The sequence below is a fragment of the Salvia hispanica genome, chromosome 1, assembly GCF_023119035.1.
Source record: "Salvia hispanica cultivar TCC Black 2014 chromosome 1, UniMelb_Shisp_WGS_1.0, whole genome shotgun sequence".
Classification (NCBI taxonomy): Eukaryota; Viridiplantae; Streptophyta; class Magnoliopsida; order Lamiales; family Lamiaceae; genus Salvia; species Salvia hispanica.
This window is the reverse complement of record NC_062965.1, coordinates 37,073,149-37,087,037: the sequence shown is the minus strand read 5'-3', so window position 1 is coordinate 37,087,037 and position 13,889 is coordinate 37,073,149. Positions and strand designations below refer to the sequence as shown.

Below are 13,889 nucleotides of genomic sequence, written 5' to 3'. Positions count from 1 at the left end.
GTATTTTTTTTTACATGAATAAAAATTGCAATGCAATTCAATCAAAACTTGACCTCAACTACAGAATCTGATGCTCGAGCAAGCGTGTGGGCAACATTAATGAAATTGCTGATGACCATGCGAACCTCATAGAGGATCCAGAGACATCTTTCAAAAGTTGACGACAATCTTCTTTACTGCCTCAAAGATAGATTCATCTAGACCTGCTCACGGTTCATGAACCGGCGGTTCCGGTTTTGGGAAATATGGAATCGGAACCGAACCGTGAGGCTGTTTCACGGTTTCGATTTCGGTTCAAAAACCGGCGGTTTCGGTTTCGGTTCGGAACCGCCGGTTTTCGGACGGTTCGTAGCGGTTTAGGTTCGGTTTCGCGGTTTCACGGTTTTTTCCGTTAATTTTTTTTTTGCCATATAGTTTGAAATTATAAAATAAATTGGAACAAGGAAATGGATAGTTTAAATTGAGAGATTGAAGAGAGAAATTCTTGTTAACACTAAAATGAGGTGAGTGTAAGTAAGGATAAAGAGGAGTATTTAATATAGATAAAAATAGAGAGAAATGAGATTCAATTTGAATTTAAAATCAACACTTAAGAATAAATAAATAAATAAAAATAAAAGAAATGGTGTTTTATGCAATCAATTTTGAATAGTGCAACCATCGCCCACCGTCAACCAATCAATTTTGAAGACTCAACTAATCAATTTTGAAGACTACAACATTAACCAATGTTAATTTATTATACTTTATTTAAAGTAATCAATTCTTCTAAGTTTATTTAAAAATGTTGGATAAATATTTATTAATAATTATCCATACTCATAGATTCCATACGTAAAAAAATGTGTTAATTAATAAAATCGGAAATAGTATTATAAAGTTATTACAATAAACCATACAACATAGACTCCATCTTGTAATTTAGTTATTTTTGTTTTATTATCTTTTATCTTATGTTTTTACCATCCAATTTTACCAAATAGTATTATAACGTTATTTTTGCTACAAAATTTTGTCCCACATTATTGTTTCTACGGATATTACCAAATCTAAAAACGAAAGTTATTTATATAAGAGTATAAAACTCATAAACCGGATCATTCAGCAATGTTTTATTTAATGGAGTATAGTTTTAATATAAGGATTAACTATGTTTAAATTATCATTGCGTTGGCGGTTCGGAACCGTGAAACCGCCGGTTCGGAACCGTCCGGAACCGGCGGTTCGGTCGCGGTTTCGGTTCGAAAAATTTGGAACCTGAACCGAACCACGGTTCTAAAATTCACGGTTTCGGTTCGGCATATTTTTCGCGGTTTCGGTTCGGAACCGTAACCGCCGGTTCGGTAAACCTTGGGCAGCTCTAGATTCATCCTTCCATAAACCCGTTACCGCAATTACTACCATTTGGGCATCCATCTCAAACTCTATCTCATTCCATCCCTTTCTTTTGACCCAACTCAACACCTCTCTCAAGCTAAGGAGCTCGGCCATAGATGAGTCAGCCACCCTTCTTTCCAGTCCACTCATCACCGCTACCACCGTCCCTTCAAAATCTCAAACAACCGCCCCACATCCAACTTTACTTTGGCTCGCGAACAACGGCATCTATTGTAACATCCCGACCTTTATCGTCTTGTTAAGGTGGGTAGAATGTAACACCTCGTTTATTTTTATTATTCTCGAAATGACATTAAATGTTTAGCCGAAAATTTCAAACTAAAGAATAAAATAAGTTATTATAATTCTAGTAAATAATTAAGGTTATACATAAGTGAGAAACATAGTCAACCAAAAATTTTATTTTGCAAGTCTAACTACCGGGATACATCTCTAAAAACTATGAAATGGAATACAAGAAATAAAATGGTGTACATATGTGGGCCTATAAGTTAAATCCCAACCCACTTCAAAAATTTTGGAACCCATTCATGGAATACCCAAATAACTAAATTAATTCTTGTTTATTGCTCCTCCACCTCCTCCTTCCTTCTTCTTCCTCCTGATGACTCTCATCCCCCCTCAAGCCACGTAACTGTTCCACCTCCTGCTTGATCCACTCCTTCACTTCCTGCTTGATTACTTTCCTTCCCTTTAAGGCACGTAGCTGCTGCTTGATTACTCTCCTTCCCCTCAAGGCACTTAGCTGCTTGATTACACTCCAGCTCCTGCACATAATTCACAATCACTTTCTGCAAATCCCAAACAGAAAGAGAGAGAGAGCCGAGAGGAAGGAAGAGAAGTAGAAGAGCTCTCGTTTCCAATACCAACCATTCACGGAGAAATCGAGAGTTCAAGGGTGCTGCCTAATTCTCTTCTAATAAGCATTCCAAATCATAGAGACGAGCCTGCCAAGTCCAAGGAAACTACTCCTTTCAATATCGTGTTTTGAGGTATAAAACCCTTCCCCTTTTGATCATGTTTATACATAGCATATCATCCACCAACTCTCACCCAAGTAATTCAATCAATAACAATCAACAATGAACCGAACACAACGAATTGAACACCCCTATGTAACTAAATGAACTACGAAAAGAACATAATTTGAGTGCGAGAACTTATCTTGCGTTTCGGGGCTGGTTCGGGTGTGATCGAGTTGAGTTCGGGGTTGCTTTGAATGGTTCGGGGGCTGCCGGATACCGGCGAGGTTGTTTCGAGCTCAGTCGGGGCTGCTGGATATTGATTCGGGGCTGTCCGACAGCAAGCGTACGACGATGGCGTGAGCAGCGCCGAGAGAGGAAGAGGGAGTGGGGAAGAGAGAGGGAGAATCAGAAGGAGAGAGAGAGAGACACCGCCGTAGGCGGCGGCGGACGGCGGCGGCGGACGGCGGCGGCGGACAGGGTCGGCGGCAGCGGCAGATTCGAGAGAGAGGGCAACGGCTGAGGCAGAGCTCAGGCGATGAGGAGACGGAGGTGCGACAGCGAGCCACCGCACGCGCAGCAGCGGCGGCGGCGGCGGCGTGAACAGGTCCGAGAGAGGAGAGGGGAGTGGGGCATCGATTCTGGTGGAGTGAGGAGGCAGACGACGAAATTTAGGGATTTGTCTCTAATTTGGGGAAAATGAAAATGAGAGAGATAGGGAGGGGACGATTGTGGAGGAAGGGAGTATTTCAAATTGGGCCTCTTCCCAATTAATTTAATTTGGGCCTTTTACTTTTAATTATGGGTTCCTTTTCTTTTAATTATTGAGGAAGAAGTTGGGCCTCTTTTTGAGTTATAATAGTTGGGTTCACTACTTTTAAAGTGGGGATATAAGGTGGGTGAATAGACGTAGTTTTTTTGGGCTGAAAATAAAAGGGAGTCTTGGCCAATTGTAAAAATGATATCATTTGGTAGAAAATATAATATTGAATTTTAGCCCTAAGTTTTATATTAAGGTTCAATTAATATTTTGATTTCTTCTAATTGTGTAACTAAGCTAAATAATTGATCTTTTGAACTATTTCAGCGTATTGCTTAAGAGTAAATTTTCAAAGTAAAAGAGACATAGATCCAATTTAGTCGAAACCCGAGAATAGTGGAAGAAGAAGCATCAAATAATATGAGTTTTAGAAATTGCTTAAAGACAAGTGAAATAATATAAGGCATTAATTATGAGGCATGCATTCCTATAAAAGTTTAAGAATTTCTTGAAGTTTGATTAGTATTTTATTTTATATTGTGATGTTTTCAAAAAGGTTATCTCCGCAAGTTAAGGTCGGAGCGAGAAATTCAAGTTAAAGAAATTAAACGAACGAGGTGAACTTTTCTATCCTACATACTAATGTGGATGAAAATATGAAAATGTGAATCTATGTTTGTTGCTTATGTAAATGGTGTTGTCTTGCCATAAATGATTTATTTTATGCCTATCTGTTTGGTTGGAACGTAAGAATCGAATTCGGGTCCGAGTGAGGGTGGTGTCCCTACTCGGATTAGTGTACACAGGTGACCGTTGGAAGGTGGCCACCTTCCACGGCACAAAGATGATATAGTGGAGGCCGTTGGGAGGTGGCCATCTCCCCGGCTGGAGAAAGATGTAGGTGACCGTGGGAGAGCACCATCTCCATGGCACTTGGTGTTTAGATATGGCAAAAGTACATAAAGAACTTAGACTGATCAGTCGAACTTTAGCTCACAAAGAATTTAGTAAGCTCGGGCCTTTTAAGAGAAAACCCTCGAGTGTTACTGTGATGGCATGACAATATTTTCATTTTATGTATGTATATTTCGGAAATGTGTTCACTGAGTATTTTTATACTCAGCCCTGCATATATTTCTAAATGTGTAGGTTGAGCAGTGACGGTGGAGAATGCTGAGCAGAGTTATGATTTTCCTTTTATTTTAAGTAGAGGCTCTCGGCGGTGCATGTCTCCATACATGTGACCGTGTTCATTCCGCTGCGTACTAAGGTTCTAGATGACATCGACTGTTACTCTGATAATTAGTTATTAAAATGTAAGATTTTCATTCAAGTTCTGGTGATTAAGAATTGATTTGAAATTGTTTGCCCTTTAATTCTAAGTGAATATTTAGTCATTGTTTATCCCCTTTCTATTCCCCTCTTCTTATTTCCCACCCCTAGTCACGGTTTCCTGGCTTTGCTATCCCTAGCAAAGTGCGGTCGTGACATCTATATTGCATTTTAGCACACCATTCCGAGCAGGGGCGGACGCAGAAAAATATCCTAGTAGGGGCTGACTATATATGTCTCATAACTACTACAAAGTATATAATTTTTTTCGTTCCATAAAAAAACATACACTATTTTCATTTTTATTCGTTCCAGAAAGTAATTACCTTTTTTTTTAATTCGTCCTCCACTAACAATATTTAATCATTTTCTTTGATATCTCTTTTACTTTATAAAATGCGCATTAAACCCATTATAATTTGTTAATATAGTAACAAATGCATTAAACCCAATATAATTTGTTAATATAGTAACAATTTATCAAAAATAGATTATGAATTTGGAAGAAAAATTAATATGCAATTTAATACTCCCTCCGTCCCATAGTAGATGTCTCACTTAGGAAATGACACGAGATTTAAGGATATGTTATTGTGTGTTAAGTAGTGAGATAAAATATAATTTTATAATTGATGTGAGAAGGAACTTTTTCCAAAAAAATGAAATGCGACATCCTTTATGAGACAAACTAAAAAGAAAAGTGTTACATCTGCTATGGGAGGAGTGAGTACCATCATGTACTCATTTGTTATACCATCGGCTAAATGAATAGAATAATAAGAAGCACCACTATTTTTAAACAATAAATGAACCAACGCAGTTTTGGAGATGGTTTTTCAACTTATATTTTAAATCTATAATTAAATTGACCCAGTTTTTGAGACACCTTTTTATATTTTTGAATTGAATCATCTTCTTCGCAAACACCGGCAACCATTGTTGTCCATGTTAGAATCATGGACTGCAATAAATCGAGACCACATCGGGAACATAGTCAACACAAACATGGGTCGTTCCGGTCCTGGTCCCTAGGTCATCCAGGGGCCGACTCTAACCTGAGTCTTTCAGGGCCTGACCCTTACCGGGGCTCATCCGGGCCCGACCCATAGCCATCTGAGCTCTGATACCACTTGTTAGGATCGTCGACTGCAACTTTAGTTTGATAACATCCGCTATGGGTCAAGCCCACACGAATTTGTTTTTGAGTCACTCCCAAAAGACCTCAAACTAATTGGAGTTGGACAAACATTATATATACCTTCCAACTTCCCTCACTCATCCGATGTGAGATGGATTTATACACAACAAGCCATTTCTTTCTGCAATTTTTCTTTTTAGATTTAGTTCAACCTTTTTGTCATATAATGATTTAGTCTTCAAAAACATTAATTTAGTAAGGGCTATGGATGATTTTTCAAAAATTTAAAAGAACTTCGAAGTAGAAAAAAAAATAAATTACATTTTGGGTAAGGGCTTAAGCCCCACGCCCCCACCTTTCTCCCAAGTGTGTCCCCGCCCCTGATTACGCGGCTTCACCCATTTTTCCTCTAACTGAAGTCTCCCACCCCGTGCACCAATGTCATTCTGAACCTGAGCTTCTCTCCAAACTATCAGACAATTACGGGTTGCACCAATAATTCCTGCAGCGAACCCATTCTCAAGTAAAAGCTTTAAACGTCACATCTCAACCCTTTCTAACGTAAATAAATTCAAAATTTAAAACAACACATTTCGGGCTCACATCATATAATTCAAATATTCACTCCAATTTAACACATAGCAATCAATCACATAAAATATGTAAATTAAAAGTGTGATTTATACACACCTGATTACGATGGATAAACTACTCAAAAGCTCGATCTCTTCCTTCTAAAGCCTAAATATTCTTCTCCTTCTCCTGTTCTTTTACCGTTCATATTTTGTATTAAAAGCTTTCGTTCCTTTTCTTCTAAAAATATGTATAGCAAAACTTATTCCCTTCTTCCTTCCTAATTCTCATCCTCCAAAATAAAGAACAAAAATAATCTATATATAGTCACGTACATTGACGGCATAATTTGGTGACTCACCTTATATTTTATTTTGTATTTTAAAAGCAAAACACGTATAAATGAAAAATGAAACATAAAACGTATAACCTTTATAAAAATTTAGGCAACACAATAATATATTAAAATGAGCATTTGTTATGCCACGTACAACATATATTTATTTAATGTATATCAATCTTAGTTTATGCAAAAACATGCACATATCTAAATTTATATATATAAATACGTACATGTATACTATTACTATATTATCTCATGCAAAAATACACATGTTACTACTATTATTTATATTATATTATATTATATTGATTTAGGATACTATCATTTCCTGCGTAATACTCCCTCCGTTTCTTTATAGTTGAGTCATTTTACCATTTCGGGAAGTTTCTTCATAGTTGAGTGGTTTCCTTATATGATAACTTTTTCCTCTCTCTTACTTTACGCTCTCTTACTTTATTCTCTCTACTTTATTCACTTTATACTTTATTCTTTCTACCTTTTTGAAGGGACTTAGAGTAGACGTGCAGTTTTGCGCTGTATGTGATATCACTCGATCTAACAGGTCCAGAAAATTCGACTAGACTTCAGAGGCTAGAAGATCATGAAACTATCAGAAAGGGGTCGTTGGGTGCACTCTATTCCTTTAAAAACCTCAACCCACTATACTACAACTTAGCACAGGGAAGTAAAGGATCGATCCCACGAGGATGAAGGTGTTACGAAACTGCATTTGAGGATGTTTTGGGAAAAGGGATTGGCTGCTGCCACGAAATTTTTTGGGTCGAGAACTTAAAACTACTGGGTCTGAGAGATAGAAAAACTTTACTCTACCTACTGGGTCTAAGAAACGAGAGCGTACGGAACATGCATGACTTAGAGAAATGAGATATTTTAAAGTTCTAAAACAACTGGAGTAAACTTAACTAGACGGACTTTCCTAATTTGGACAGACAAGCATAAAGCGAAAAGTAAAGACAAATTTCCTTAAACTATCGGGTCTGGAAAAGCATGCGTAGAAAAGTAAAAGACAGAAAGCAGATCGTACTGACAGTGGTCTAGGGGACAATGCAGTAAAAGTAAAGTACATGCCGAAAAGTGCTTGACATAAAGCAGATCTGGTTTTAACTACCAACAACTTCATCTTCTTCGGGAATCAAACGAGAATATCAGATAAAACAGAGTATTAAACACCATGAAAACAGAGCAAACTTTAGATCTAGACTTAAAACGAGAAATTAAAGCCTAAACTAACAGATCTACGCTACTAGACCTAAAGGATGCAGAAACAGAAAGTAAACAGCCATAATTGTCAAACCACAACCCCTCTGACGCATATATTTATAATAAACAAATATAAATTAATGTAAAGAAATCACATATTAATCATTTCACCAGCCAAAAACTATATTTACAAATATCCACATAAACAATTTCAGATCCATATGTATAAGCCTCTATGCTCAATTTATTATTCTGTGACAAATCAAGCCTGGTATTTGCCCGGGATTTCCAATATGCCAATATGATTGACCCGTAGGTCCCACTGTGATTTGACCCGATGATCCCAATATGATTGACCCGAAGGTCCCAATATGATTGACCCATAGGTCCCACTATGATTTGACCCGAAGGTCCCAGTATGATTGACCCGTAGTTCCACTATGATTTGACCCGAAAGTCCCAATATGTCCACTTTGATTTCAGATCCAAGGCAAGACTATCACAGATCATCTTTAAACAAATGATTCATGTATTTTCAACATCATATGTAAAACATATCAATCCTATCATTTAGATATCCTTAATAAATAGACAGTCAAATAATTCCAATGCAATATATATGTAACACCCCGAGTTTTCGTGCTCTAGTTTTGGAGTATAAAAAAAAATTTGGACAAAAGTACGATTGGAATTAAAGTGCAAGGAAATCTAAGTTTGTAAATTAAAATTATTGGAATGAGTAAAAGAGAATAAATTAGTACAAAGTACAACACAAGCTATACGAATTGGATACATGGAGCTATAAGTGAGATTTCTTTCAAAGATACATTTCTACAGTACAAGATCTTCTACTCTATTCTCTTCTCCTCCCCATCCTTCTCGAATTTGGCATCTCATAAGACTCCAAAATTGACAGCCAATAACACCAAGGATCCTGCAAGAATTTAACACCAAAGGGATTATTAGAAATGGCTTCACAAAGACTCAAGGTTGGAGACTTCTCCAAAATAGCAAGTATGACCCAACTTACACCAAAATGGCATACAATTGGATAAGCACAAGGGAGGGATGAGCTGGCAGCCCCAAAAATAGGAGCCTTTGACCCCAAGACTTGCTCAATTAAGTAAAGAAATATGATGCCAAGAAAGAGGTGAAGCTGGCAGCCAAATATGGGAGTCTTTGTCCCCAAGTTTCAGCACAAACAACCAAAATAGAGAACTATATAAGGAGCCTCATCTCCCTTCCCCTTCCCTCTTCTTTCGACACCACAATTTCACTCAAGATCAAGGAGTGCAGCAAGGAAACGAGAAGAGCAAGAAGGCGAGGAGAGGCAGCGGTGAAGCGGGGGAACAGCCGCAAACCGAGAGGATTCACCGAGTGAGGTAATCCCCTCGATGCCATTCTCGACATCACGTTAGAATGCCACGAAATTTCCAAAACTTAGAATCATAGGCAGCATGCTCACGTAGGACAAATCATAGCGATAGGATCAACGAATAATCAGTTACCATAGCTACTGCCCAAATATCGAGTATAAACATGTCAAGTAACTCCCTACCAAGAGCTCATTCCAGTGAGCTAATTGTTTCCCAAGATCGAAACTTTAGAACATCTACTGCCTTCAAGTAGAACAACAAAGCAAATCAGATTAATTAAGGGGTTAGGGGGAAAGAAGACTTAGCTTTATCGCAACGAGGCGGCGACGCCGCTGGAGAAATAGCAAGAACGGCAGGGGGGCGCGCCTTGAGTCTCGCCCGAACAGCAGTAGCAGTAGCAGTAGCAGTAGCAGTAGCAGGAGCCTTCCGGAGCAGCGACGGCCTCCGCCGGACTCCGGCACCGGTGCTGCGAGCACCGGGGAGCCGAGCGACCAGGGGCGAACGCGGGCGGTAGAACGAGACGACTGCTCATGGAGGAGCGACACTTCTCTGTCGACGATTTCGTCGGGCGAGAGGACTCGACGAAAAGAGAGAAAGAGGTAGGCGGAGACGGAGGAAGACGATCCGGCCGTGAGCTCACCGAAAAAAGGCAAAGGGTGTGAGAGCGAGACGGCGATTTGCCGGAGACGCCGAGGGATTGGGCGGAGGAGAAGAGGCGCCGCTGCTTCTCCATTCGTTTTGATTAGGGATTTCAATTGGAAAAAGTGAATTGGGGAAGAAGTATCGATGGAGGAAGGGGTATATTGGGTTCTAATTTTATTTTATTGGGCTATGTTCCATTTGAGTTAAGTATAATGGGTTGTTATGTTATTATTTAAGGTTTGGGCCAAATTGAGTAAATAAAAGTAATGGGCCGATGCAAGTTGATAAAAGAAAGTTGATGAGATTTTAATTGTTGGAATGGAATTTAATTTAAGAGATTCAGCTAAGATGCTTGATCATAAATTAATTAAAATTCCGAAGATGGAAAAGAATGGTTAAGTAAGATGCGAAGGGCCGACCGGCGTCGCCCCGCGACGCCATGGGCGGCCTTAAGAAAAATTCAAAGAAAAGATTTAAGAAAGGATTTTCCAAGAATCCATATTAAATGCTCAAGTAATTATTTTTAAAGATATTGAACTTCTCCGAATTTAGTTAAAGTGGACAAATAAATCCTACGACTTAGTGTAGCCCGAGAAAGGACTAGAGATCCTACGAGACAAGACTAAGGATATAGGTGCTATGCCATAGGGTGCATGCATTCTTCTAAGGTGGAATAGTTAAAGTACTAATTAGCGTGTTACGCTATTTATTTTCAAAGGAAAAATTGCTCAAGGGAAAGTGAGGTCAAAGCGAATAATTGAATTGAAGAATAAGCATATCAGGTGGGCTTTCTTTATCCAGCACACTAGTGTGGATATAAATCAAATACTTGCGAAATTATGAAAAATCATCTTTTCTCAAAATGGAGCTATGATTCTTTTCAAATTGTTGTCATGCCATAGATGTTTTTTTTTTATGAATGTCATGGAATGGATTGTCATTGGATTGTCATGGAATGATAGGTGACCGTTGGAGCGACACTTAACTGGAATGAATGATGAATGATGAACGACGAATGATGAATGACGAACGATGAGTGATGAGTGATGAATGATGAATGATGAATGATGAACGATGAATGATGAGCGATGATTTATGAAAGAACCTAGTCTACAGTCGAACTTTTAGCTCACAAAAGAACTTAGTAAGCTCGGGCCTTTTAAGAAAACTCCCGTGTGTTACTGTGATGGCTTGACAACTATATAATATATGTTTTGTTTTCGGCACGTGTCCACTGAGTACACCAAGTACTCAGCCCTGCATGTATTTATAAATGTGCAGGTTGAACGTCAAGAGTATGGAGTGATGATCGGAGTCGATGTTGTTAAACAATCAAGTTGATCTCCCAACGATTCGTGTCTTCATACACGAAGTCGTTTAGTAAGGACTTATTCTGCTGCTCTTTTGTGAAGTGAGAATTGTAGAATTAATTAAAATGTCATTTTGATACTACTAGTTAATATTTTTGCTAATGCAAATAATATTTGTAATATACAATGACAACTAAAAATATAATAAAATATAAAATCATGTATTTTTGGGTTGAGGATGTCACAATTCTTCCCCTCTTTAAGAATTTTGTCCGCAAAATTAATTTTCTTTTAATTGATGTACTAAATGAAATTGCTAAATCACAAACAAATGTGGATAGTTCTTTCTTATCTTTTCTTCAGTCACTTCTTTAACTCTGTGGTTCCGTTTGATAACTTCAACCATTTAAATGATTTTTCAAGAATTGTTTAACTCGTCGATCTATAATATTGTCTGGTTCTTCTATACTAATCATATTCTCAATACTCTGTATATTAGGATCTCTTAAAACATGTGATGGATCAGATCGATAACGACGAAGTATACTGACATGGAAAAACATTATGAATTTGTGCTAACTCTAGAGGTAATGTATACCTGCACACCAATGAACTCTCTCGACAATATCACATGGTCCAATATAGCTTGTACTCGACTTACCTTTACACTCTAAATCCCATCACTCATTTCTAATGAAACTTGCATAAACACTTTATTTCCCACTTTATATTCTATCTCTTTTCAATACTTGTTGTAGTAACTCTTTTGTCTATATTTTGTCACTTTCAACGTATTTTTAATTATGTCATCTCTGAGTAAACTGGACTTCATTTCCTAAACACTTTATTTTCCACTTTATATTCTATCTCTTTTCAATACTTGTTGTAGTAACTCTTTTGTCTATATTTTGTCACTTTCAACGTATTTTTAATTATGTCATCTCTGAGTAAACTGGACTTCATTTCCTAACACATTATGCTTCGTATGATATCATCCCAATATCGCGATGAAATTGATTATTGTACGCAAGCTCTATCAGCTGTGTATACTTGGCACAATGAACCTTGAAATTTAATAACACACATACAAAGCATTTCTTCTAACATTTCAATAGCTCTCTCTGAAATGTAGATAGTGAAAAAGTAATACTAAAATGAAGACGAGTGCCCCCAACTGGCTGAAAACTTTATCAATAAACTCTCTTTAAAATTGTTCCTAACTAAGTAGTAAAGGTTATATAATAGCCCGTCTCCTACCAATAGTACGCATCGTCGTGGAAAAAAAATTAAAAAAAATATACTGCATCATCAAAACGTTCTTCCCGAGTATCACCCCATTTAATTAAACACATGTTATGGCCTCTTACGTCATATCTATCCTCAGCAAGATCAGTTTTTTTTTCTCATAAGGTCAACGATTTTAATTTTCGAAGCTCTTTAGAGTTTCAACCACTTTGCCTCATCATTGGCTCTTGCAGTTTCTGTTCAACCAACCTATGTACTTGTTGATTATCCCCACATGATACATCATGTATATGAAATATATTTACAATGAATGGACAATAAAGGGCATTCTCTTCTCGGTAACACATGTTCATGATAATTCAAATTCAAATGCACTCTATAACCAAAACGTATCATATGATATGCAATAATGCTAAGTCCCAGCGGGATTTTATCCCCACTCTGATACCACTTTAACTGACACACCACAACCCCTCTGACGTATATATTTATAATAATAAATATAAATTAATGTAAAGAAATCACATATTAATTATTTCACCAGCCAAAAACTATATTTACAAATATCCACATAAACAATTTCAGATCCATATGTATAAGCCTCTATGCTCAATTTATTATTTTGTGACAAATCAAGCCTGGTATCTGCCCGGGATTTCCAATATGCCAATATGATTGACCCGTAGGTCCCACTGTGATTTGACCCGATGGTCCCAATATGATTGACCCGAAGGTCCCAATATGATTGACCCATAGGTCCCACTATGATTTGACCCGAAGGTCCCAGTATGATTGACTCGTAGGTCCCACTATGATTTGACCCGAAGGTTCCAATATGTCCACTTTGATTTCAGATCCAGGACAAGACTATCAGAGATCATCTTTAATCAAATGATTCATGTATTTTCAACATCATATGTAAAACATATCAATCCTATCATTTAGATATCCTTAACATATAGACAGTCAAATAATTCCAATGCAATATATAAATAAATCCTTACATCAATCATATATTCACATCATATTGCACCATATAAACTAAACATTCACTTCAATATAACATATAATAATCAATCATGCAATATTTGTAAAATAAATAAATTTTATTTATACATACCTGTATGACAAGAATCTAACAAAACCTCGTATCCGTTTCCTAATTTTCAACCTTGGTGCTAACAACATAAGCTCAAATATTTATTTTTTTTTCCCCAAATTCTATCCTTTCTCCACTCCGTCCCTTCCTCTCCCCGTCTCCTCTCTTCTTCTTCTTTTTTTCTTTTTCCTCCGTTTTTTTAGTCTATCCCCAAAATAATGAAGTGTCCTCAATTAGCTTAGTCAGAGGCTTCACATTAGGCCACCTAATCAAAATACATGCATTCCTCAACTCCCACGTATCATTATACATGCTTAACTATTATATACATATATTTTTATTAAAATATTATGATGGCTAAGGTTTAGATAATTTAAAGTTTTCTAATTTGGGCGTCTATGTACATATAATATACTCCATCTAGTTAAAAAAAAATGAAAACACCTATATAATACAACAAAATCACTACTTATAATTTGAATTAGTACAT

At 37.2% G+C, this 13,889-nt stretch overlaps 3 long non-coding RNA genes across 3 annotated transcripts; 1 reads left to right on the top strand and 2 right to left on the bottom strand.

Moving 5' to 3' along the window:
- Nucleotides 1–1,717: 1,717 nt before the first annotated feature.
- Nucleotides 1,718–2,391, bottom strand: LOC125200933. Its single transcript, XR_007172810.1, has 2 exons — nt 2,269–2,391; nt 1,718–2,165 (listed from the first exon to the last, which is right to left on the bottom strand). It is a non-coding gene; the product is annotated as an uncharacterized LOC125200933 (long non-coding RNA).
- Nucleotides 2,303–4,496, top strand: LOC125200922. The gene is made up of 3 exons (XR_007172807.1): nt 2,303–2,390; nt 3,677–3,737; nt 4,270–4,496. It is a non-coding gene; the product is annotated as an uncharacterized LOC125200922 (long non-coding RNA).
- Nucleotides 4,497–12,807: 8,311 nt separating this feature from the next.
- On the bottom strand, nt 12,808–13,653 carry LOC125200644. Its single transcript, XR_007172743.1, has 2 exons — nt 13,421–13,653; nt 12,808–13,167 (listed from the first exon to the last, which is right to left on the bottom strand). It is a non-coding gene; the product is annotated as an uncharacterized LOC125200644 (long non-coding RNA).
- Nucleotides 13,654–13,889: the final 236 nt, after the last annotated feature.